This window comes from Panthera leo, chromosome B3, assembly GCF_018350215.1.
Source record: "Panthera leo isolate Ple1 chromosome B3, P.leo_Ple1_pat1.1, whole genome shotgun sequence".
NCBI classification, from domain to species: domain Eukaryota; kingdom Metazoa; phylum Chordata; class Mammalia; order Carnivora; family Felidae; genus Panthera; species Panthera leo.
In genome coordinates, this window is record NC_056684.1 from 142,339,213 (window position 1) to 142,348,932 (window position 9,720).

General features: G+C 38.0%; 2 non-coding genes across 2 annotated transcripts; both read left to right on the forward strand.

Moving 5' to 3' along the window:
* Nucleotides 1-321: 321 nt before the first annotated feature.
* LOC122223432 lies at nt 322-393 on the forward strand. Its single transcript, XR_006204306.1, has one exon. It is a non-coding gene; the product is annotated as a small nucleolar RNA SNORD113/SNORD114 family (small nucleolar RNA).
* An 8,178-nt stretch (nt 394-8,571) lies between these two features.
* LOC122223433 lies at nt 8,572-8,646 on the forward strand. The gene has a single exon (XR_006204307.1). It is a non-coding gene; the product is annotated as a small nucleolar RNA SNORD113/SNORD114 family (small nucleolar RNA).
* The last annotated feature ends 1,074 nt before the right edge of the window (nt 8,647-9,720 follow it).

The following is a 9,720-nucleotide window of genomic DNA, read 5'->3' on the forward strand; positions in this document are numbered from 1 at the left end:
TGAGTCAATAATGAGAATGTGATAGCAACTAAAGTTTATGATTAATCGAGTACCTCATGACTCCAGCCCATTAAAAAAAGGTGTCTATGCTGGTTCGTTCTTTACGAAAAGTGTATTTTAATATCTACAGGACAAATGCTATAGCTGATTGAATTATTCGACAGTAATGAGAATTTTAGTTTTTACCTTTGTGGGTAAGGAGCCTAGAGACTGTCGTAGGTTATAGTCAAAATTCACGTCCTTGCCTTTGTTATTATTAGTGACTTAATGAGGGAATCAATAAACAAAGGTATTAATGAATGGAGGAAATGTTGCCAAGTTTGGACCAATGATGAGTATCCTGGGGTGTCTGAATCAATGATTTTGATTAAACCCTGTAACTCTGAGGTCAGAGACCTAGTTAATGCCTATATGATAAATCAGCTTACAGTAGAGGTTAGTAATATTCGGGAGTTTACTCTTAGGTTATGAAGCTTCATAGGTCTGGGTTGTGTTGGTAGAAGTGAATTGATAAACGAATAAATAAATTTATAAATAAAGACAAGGAGAGCCACATGTGGCTTAATTATGAGAATGTATAATATTATTATTAATATTTTCTGAAGCACTCAGTTCCAACATAAATTGACTAAATCTGATACCTATGTGGGTCAGGAACATAGAGAGATAAGTACCGGAAAGCAGCGTTGTGTTGTTCTGCATTGTCTTCAAGGTGCTGTTTGCAAGAAAATAGGATCTGGCTGGTTATATCTGGGAGTAATGAGCATATGAACAGCTGTTAATTCCATACAAGTTTCTAATCCAGTTTGCATGTTCGTAGCTATTGATGATATTGTGAGTGAATGTATGTTGCATTCATGTCTCAACCAGTTATTTTGAAGAGGGTGCAGCAGGATTTTCTCAGCCCTTCATGACTGACGTTTTGGGCTGGATAATTCATTGTTGGGAAGGCGATCCCGTATGTAGTAGAATGTGGAGTAACCTCATGGGCTGTGTTAGACGTCAGTATCAACCCCTCCCTCCCAGTTGTGGCAATCAAAAATGTCTCCGGACATTGGCAAATGTCCTCTGGTAGCAGAGTTTTTGTTTTGGTTTTAGTCGTGTGTGTGTGTGTGTGTGTGTGCGCGTGTGTGTGCGTGCACACGTGTTGCCTCCTTTTTTAAAAGACTATTTTTTTTCAATATATGAAATTTATTGTCAGATTGGTTTCCATACAACACCCAGTGCTCATCCCAAAAGGTGCCCTCCTCAATACCTATCACCCACCCTCCCTTCCCTCCCACCCCCCCATCAACCCTCAGTTTGTTCTCAGTTTTTAAGAGTCTCTTATGCTTTGGCTCTCTCCCACTCTAACCTCTTTTTTCCCCCCCTCCCCCATGGGTTTCTGTTAAGTTTCTCAGGATCCACATAAGAGTGAAACCATATGGTATCTGTCTTTCTCTGTATGGCTTATTTCACTCAGCATAACACTCTCCAGTTCCATCCACGTGGCTCCAAAGGGCCATACTTCATTCTTTCTCATTGCCACGTAGTACTCCATTGTGTATATAAACCACAATTTCTTTCTCCATTCATCAGTTGATGGACATTTAGGCCCTTTCCATAATTTGGCTATTGTTGAGAGTGCTGCTATAAACATTGGGGTACAAGTGGCCCTATGCATCAGTACTCCTGTATCCCTTGGGTAAATTCCTAGCAGTGCTACTGCTGGGTTTAAAAGACTGTTGTTCAGAGCAGTTTCAAGGTTCACGACAAAATTGGATGGAACATACAGAGATTTCCCATAATCCCCAACCCCCCGCACGTGCATAACCTTCCCACCATCAACTGACATCCCCCACCACGGTGGTACATTTGTTACAATTGATGAACCTACACTGATGCATCATTATCACCCAAAGTCCATAGTTTGACTAGAATTCACTCTTGGTTGTAATTTCAGTGGCTTTGGACAAATGTGCAGTGACATGTATCCAACATGAAGGTATCACGCAGACTATTTCACTAAAAATCTCCTGGCCTCTGCCTGTTCACCCCTCTGTCCTCTCTCACCCCTGGCAACCTCTGATCTTTCTACCGTCTCCATAGTTTTGCCTTTTCCAGAATGTCGTGTGATTAGAATCACTACTATGTAGCCTTTTCATATTGTCTTCTCTCACTTTAGAATATACCCTTAAGATTCCTCCGTGTCTTTTCATTTCTCATTTCTTTTTAGCACTGGATAATCTTCTAGCAGAAGATTATAGCAGTTTATTTATCCATTACCCACGGGAGGCCATTTTGGGTGGTTCCAAATTTGGGCAATTATGAATAAGGCTGCTGTAAACATTCATGTGCAGGTTTTTGTGCAGATATTAGTTTTCAGCCCCTTTGGGTAGATACTAAGGAGTGTGATTGCTGGATCACGTGGTAAGAACATGTCTAGTTTTGAAAGAAACTGCCAAACACCTATTGTAATAGGTAGGTAGTGGTATCTCATTGTTGTTTTAATTTGCATTTCCCTGATGACATATGACGTGGAGAATCTTTTCATATGTATCTTCTTTAGTGAGGTGTTTGTTACATTCTTCGACTCATTTTTTTCTTTTTTTTTGATGGTTTAATTAACATATATTGTGAAATGATTATAGTAGGTTTAGCTAACAATCATCTTCTCATAGAAATACTATTTAAAAAAAGGAAAGGAAAAGAAATTTGTTCTTATGAAGAGAATTCTTAGCATTTAGTCTTAACAACTTCCCTACATATTACACAACAGCATTAGGTATAGTCCTTGAATTGTACACTGTAACCCTAACAGTTATAACTGGAATCTTGTATCTTTTTGTTTTCTTCTTTTAAGTTTTTGTTTTTTGTTTTTTTAAAATTTACAGCCAAATTAGTTAGCATACAGTGAAACAGTGATTTCAGGAGTAGATTCCTTAATGCCCCTTAGCCATTTAGCCCATCCCTCCTCCCACAACTCCTCCTGTAACCCTAAGTTTGTTCTCCATATTTATGAATCTCTTCTGTTTTGGCCCCCTCCCTGTTTTTATATTATTTTTGTTTCCCTTCCCTTATGTTCATCGGTTTTGTCTCTTAAAGTCCTCATATGAGTGAAGTCGTATGAGTTTTGTCTTTCTCTGACCGACTAATTTCACTTGGCATAATACCCTCCAGTTCCATCCACATAGTTGCAAATGGCCAGATGTCATTCTTTTTGATTGCCAAGTAATACTCCATTGTGTGTGTATACCACATCTTCTTTATCCATTCATCTGCTGATGGACATTTGGGCTCTTTCCAGACTTTGGCTATTGTCGATAGGGCTGCTATAAACATGGGGGTGCGTGTGTCCCTTTGAAACGGCACACCTGTATCCCTTGGATAAATGCCTAGTAGTGCAATTGCTGGGTCATAGGGTAGTTTTATTTTTATTTTTTTTGAGGAATCTCCGTACTGTTTTCCAGAGTGGCTGCACCAGCTTGCATTCCCATTCTTTGACTCATTTTTAAATCAGGTTGTTTCTTTTTTCTTTTTTTTTTAAATTTTTTTTAACATTTATTCATTTTTTTGAGAGATGGAGAGAGAGCAAGTGGGGTAGGGGCAGAGAGGGAGAGACACACACACAGAATCCGAAGCAGGCTCCAGGCTCTGAGCTGTCAGCACAGAGCCCGATGCGGGGCTCGAACTCACAGACCGCGAGATCATGACCTGAGCCGAAGTTGGCTGCTTAACCGACTGAGCCTCTCTTTTCTGAGGCGCCCCTCTTTTTTTTTAAGGGTTCTTTGTGTGTTTTAGATAAAAGTCATTTATCAGATGTATCTTTTATAAATATTTTTTCTCTGTCTGCAGTTTGTATTTTGTTATCTTGACAGTTTATTTGCAGAACAGAAACTGTTAATTTTAACGAAGTCAAGCTCATCAATTCTTTCTTTCCTGTATTGTGTCTTTGGTGAAAAGTCATCACCAAACCTGAGGTCATCTAGATTTTCTCCTGTTAACTTTTAGGAGTTTTATTGTTTTAGATTGGGATTGTTTTGAATCTATAAATTGCATTGGAAAGAACTGACATCTCAATAATACTGAATCTTCCTATCCATGAACATGGAATTCCTGTCCATTTATTTAGTTACTCTTTGATTACTTTCATCAGAGTTTTGCTGTTTTCCTTCATATGATTTGTTGGGTTTATAACTGCATATTTAATTTTATTGGTACTATTGTAAATAGTATTGTATTTTTTTAATTTTTTATTTTATTAAATTTATTTTTATTTTATTTTATTAATTTTTATTTATTTATTTTTATTTTTTATTGTCAAATTGGTTTCCACACAACACCCAGTGCCCATCCCAACAGGTGCCCTCCTCAGTGCCCATCACCCACTTTCCCCCTATGCATCGTATTGTATTTTTAATTTCAAATCCTGCTTGTTCTTTGGTGGTATCTAAGAAAATGATAGACTTATATATATATATTTTCTACATTGATGACCATGTAATCTGTCAATAAACACAGTTTCATTTCTTCCTTCACTAATAATATACCTTTTATTTATTTCTCTTACTCTTATTCTTATATAGTATATCTCTTATTTCTTTATTCTTATTCTTGTACTGCAAGTTACAACTTCCAGTACAATGTTGTAAAGTAGTGTTGAGAGGGAACATCTTTGCTTTACATCTCAGTGGGAAGCCTTCTAATTTCTTACCATTAAGTATGTTAGCTGTAGGTTATTTGTAGATATTGTTTGTCAAGTTGAGGAAATTACTTTCTATTCCTAGTTTGCTGAGAGGTTTCTTTTAAATCATGAATGCGTGTCATAGTTTGTCAAATGTGCTTTTTCTCATCTATTGATGTGATGAGATGACAAAAACATCTTTTGAGGGAAAAAAATCTTTTGTTTTTCTGACTTGCCGCTTGGCATTTTACAGTATGATAATCCTGCTCACACCCAGAGTTTGAGCATTTGCAGGGAGGGAGGGGCAGAGAGAGAGAGAGAGAGAGACAGAGAGAGACAGAGAGAGAGAGAATCCCAAGCAGGCTCTGGATGGTCAGTGCAGAGCCCGATGAGGGGCTTTAACTCATGAACCGTGAGATCATGACCTGAGTTGAAATCAAGAGTTAAGACGCTTAATCGACCGAGTCACCCAGGAGCCTCAGAGTTTGGTTTAGATAAGAACTTGAGTTTAGGATGTTTGCCCTAAGTTCCTGCTTTACTTTTCCCAGACACCATTAGAGTGTCTGGGAAAAACCACTTAGAGTTAAGCCCACAAAAAGTTAGTGATTTCTGCCCCAAACATCTTTTAAGTAGCAGGTGCTTGTCACCATGTTCTCTATCTTGTGCTTGCTGGTCACCTGGGAAGAAGGACTGCCCTTCTCCCTGCTCAGTTGTGTCCCCTCTCTTTCTCTTACACTCACTTTTGTTTTCTTTCTTTCTCTCTCTTTCTTTCTTTCTTCCGTTCCTTCCTTCCTTCCTTCCTTCCTTCCTTCCTTCCTTCCTTCCTCCCTCTTTCTTTCTTTCTTTCTTTCTTTCTTTCTTTCTTTCTTTCTCTTTCCTTTTGGTGTGGCTAGAGGCTTATTAATTTTATTTGTCTCTTCAAAGAACAATTTTTTTTGATTCATTGATTTTCTCTGTTAATTTCCTATTTCTTATTCCTATTTCCTATTTCTGCTCTAAGTATTGTTATTTCTTTTCTTCTTTGTATTCGATTTGTCCTTTTTCTAGTTTTGTTTTTTAAGTAGAAACTTAGATTGCTGATTTTAAATCTTCCTTCTTTTCTTTAAATAAAAATTGTAGGGGTGTCTGGGGAGCTCAGTAGGTTGAGCATCTGACTCTGGATTTCGGTTCAGGTCATGATCCCAGGGTTGTGGGATCGAGCTCTACATTGGGCTCCGTGCTGAGCATGGAGACTGCTTCAGATTTTCTCTCTCTCTCTCTCTCTCCCTCTCTCTCTCTTTCTCTTTCTCTTCCCTCCCTTTGCCCCTCTCCTCCACTTGCATGCTCTCTCTCACTAAAATAAAAAAAAAGAAATAATGTATATTTGAGTTGGACAATATGATGTTTTGATATTGATATACATGTACATAGTGAAATAGTTACTACCGTCAAGCTAACACATGCATCTCCTCACATAGTTATTCTTTTTTTACTTTTTTATTTTCGTGATAAAAGCACCTGAAATCTACTCTCTCAGCAGATTTGTCAGCACACCATACGATGTTATCAGCTATAGTCATGATGCAGTACATTCAATCTCTAGAGCTTTTTCATCTTACGTGATAGCAACTTTGTACCCTTGACCAGCATCTCCCTTTCCTCCCCCTCCCCACTCCTGGTAACTGCCAGTCTGCTTTCGGCTTCTGTGAATTCAACTTTTTTAGCTTCCTCATAGAAGTGAAATCACGCAACAGTTTTCTTTCGTTTTCTGGCTTATTTCACCTAGCATAACGCCTTTGAGGTGCTCATTTTTGTTGCAAATGACAGGATCTCCCTTTCAAAGGCTGCATAATATTCCATTGTACTTATATTCCATAGTTTCTTTATCCATTCATCCACCAACACACACTTAGGTCTTCATTTGTGACATGTGCATTCAATGTTATAAATTTCCCTCCGAGCACTGCTCTGGCTGTCATTTCGTTTGTTTGTTTTTTAGGAAACAGGAAAGATTAACATAAGTGGATAATCGATTAAGTATATATCTCATCGAATAAGAAGCAGTTATGGACACATGTCGACAATGTGTCATATGAGAAGCATTAGGATTGATCTGATTGTGTTCACTAAATTTTATTAAAACTCAAAATGATCTTGTCAATTACCTTTGTGACTACCAAGCAGATAGATGGATGTTAGTATCACTCAGGATTTGTTTCTAAGTCTTTGCATTCACAAATTTTGATCTGTCGTTATAACTGCGTAAGTGAATAAAATCCTATCTTAATTATTTGAAATAAGAGACAGCACAGATCAATGAGGAGCGTGTTTTATGAGACAATAACAATGATTGGTTTGGGTTTTTGCTACTGATATTTGTAGAAAGAAAAAAAATTCCTGTTCTGCTCCCATCTTTGGTAAGGGACACGTATATCGTTGCACTGAATAGTATTTCTGTTCTGGATTATTTCTGTTCTGGTTTACCATTTTGACTTTCTTTATATAACGAGTGTATGGTTAAATCATCCCATAAGTAAGTAAATAAATGATTAAGTGAATAAATAAGTGAGCATATAAAATGCGATCAGGCAGGAGTCATCCCACATAATGTAAAATAAAGATTTAAATGCAACCAGTTCTGCAAAGGCAACATCCATGAAAGTCATCTTGTATTCTCTTAAAACTATTACGATATAAAGATACTTTCGATACGCTTATTCCTGTGTCGTGTAGTTGACAGTGGCTAGTACATTATTTAAAAGTGAAAGTAAAATGCTAGACTAATGAAGAAGTGCCCAAGTTTATTCTAGTTCCACATAATTCACATGCATTAAAAATCTAGATTAATTGTACTTTTTCCTTCACAGAATGACCATGAGACAGCAGATGTATTCATTTAAAAAAAAATTTTTTTTAACGTTTATTTATTTTTGAGACAGAGAGAGAGAGAGAGAGCATGAACAGGGGAGGGTCAGAGAAAGAGGGAGACACAGAATCTGAAACAGGCTCCAGGCTCTGAGCTGTCAGCACAGAGCCCGACGCGGGGCTCGAACTCACGGACCACGAGATCATGACCTGAGCCGAAGTCGGGCGCTCAACCGACTGAGCCACACAGGCGCCCCTGTATTCGTTTTCTAAGAAACAAAATATTGGCCGTCAGCTCTGTATGTAGGAGCTAGACAGATGTAGAGACAAGTGTAAGTAACACTCACAGTTCCCATCCTTGGTTGGGATGCTTTGGTTGATGAGTGTTTAGTGGGATAGCAAAAGAATCGATGTCTATAAAAGTAATAAAAATCTCCAAATCTGGGCTGGTGATGGGAATATGTCAGGAATCAAAAGCTATGTTTAATCTAATTTGGCACCAACGAAGTGATTAAAAAAACCGTCATTTCATTCATTTTCAGAAGTATTTAATACTGCAGTTTATTTCCCTCCCCAGAGGACTTAACCATTTCCGTATTGGGATAGTCCCGGCTGATAACTGTTTTGCGTTGCAACCTGTAAGCAAGTAGAATGCTTTGTTTTGAGATGTGAATAAAGATGGTGTGGTGTCATCACTTTTCACTGAGCCATCTTCATGGGGAAATTAGGGGCATTCGCTTTCAAGTGTCCCCTCTCTGAAAGACAGCTTTCATACTGTTCTTCCTTTCCGATCTTCTACTCTAATAAACATCTGCCTGCTGCTCAATTCAATAGAAGAAAGCCACAGAAGGACCAGTGGTGAATGTGGATTTGGTATGAAACATGGATATTAATTGACGACACATATTCTCCGAGGTCCATTGTAAAAGGAGATTTAGTCTATTTGCTTTACGGGAAAAGAGCCATTAATGCGAAGATCTTATCCTGGAACTTTATGATAGCGTTGTATTCATGGATCAATCAATCAACCAATCAATGAAGATATAAAGGAAGAAAAACGTGCCTGGACCAATGATGAGTACCATGGGGTATCTGAAACAGGAGTTTTGATTAAACCCATATGCAACTCTGAGGTCCATTACAAAGAGACACGTAGTTATTTCCCCTCTGCGGGAAAGGAGCACATGTTACCTTTTGTGGTTCTTGGAGATGGATTGTATTTTATTATTATTATTATTATTATTATTATTATTTAAAAAAATTTTAACATTTATTTACTTTTGAGAGAGAGAGAGAGAGAAACAGAGTGCAAGTGGGGAGGGACAGAGAGAGAGGGAGACACAGAATCCTAAGCAGCCTCCAGGCTCCGAGCTGTCAGCACAGAGCCCGACGCAGGGCTCAAACCCACAAACCGTGAGATCATGACGTGAGCTGAAGTTGGACACTTAACCGACAGAGCCCCCCGGGTGCCCTGGATTGTATTTTTTTTTTTATAGAATCGATTCATAAATAAATAAAATGTATCAATGAATGAAAAAAAGAGGACAATTTATACGCTTATTAAGGGAAGTCATGCAACATGGAGTAGTAATATGAAAATTTGAAACTCCGACTTCCAAGAAATGGTCATGAAAGGAGTATATGGTCACTTGTACATAATACTCAACAATGTTTGCTGGTTGCTCAAGGGTTGCCGAGGGATTCTTTTATTAAGGAAATGGCAACACACTGACTATAATAGTTGGTTACATAACCACACAATTGAGAGCCAAGCAGAGGCCAGTGATGAGAATGATTTATATGACAACACTCATCATTACTCTTTTTTCAACTGATTTTCATGGAAACAATAAAAAAGAAGCAAGTATGTTATTGACAGTAGTGACTGTGGACAGACATAAATTTGGCTCAGTCTTCTTGTCCAGTGGATCTGATCACAGATTCCAGTGATTTTGTGTCAGAGGAAGAAGGTATAATTTTATGTCTCGATCTATTTTTTAAAAGTCAGCAGACTATGGACCAATTAGGAACATGTGTTTTAATACGAGGATACCGATTCATCTTACTTTGCTAATGACAAATATTCTAGGAACAATTTTAGGCTCTTCCATTTTTTGAAAGGTGCATCTGGACCTTTCCAAGTTGTGGTAATTTGGTTCCGGGCTGGTGTTTGACCATTCTGAGTTTCCGTTAGAAAAATGATATTATTATTC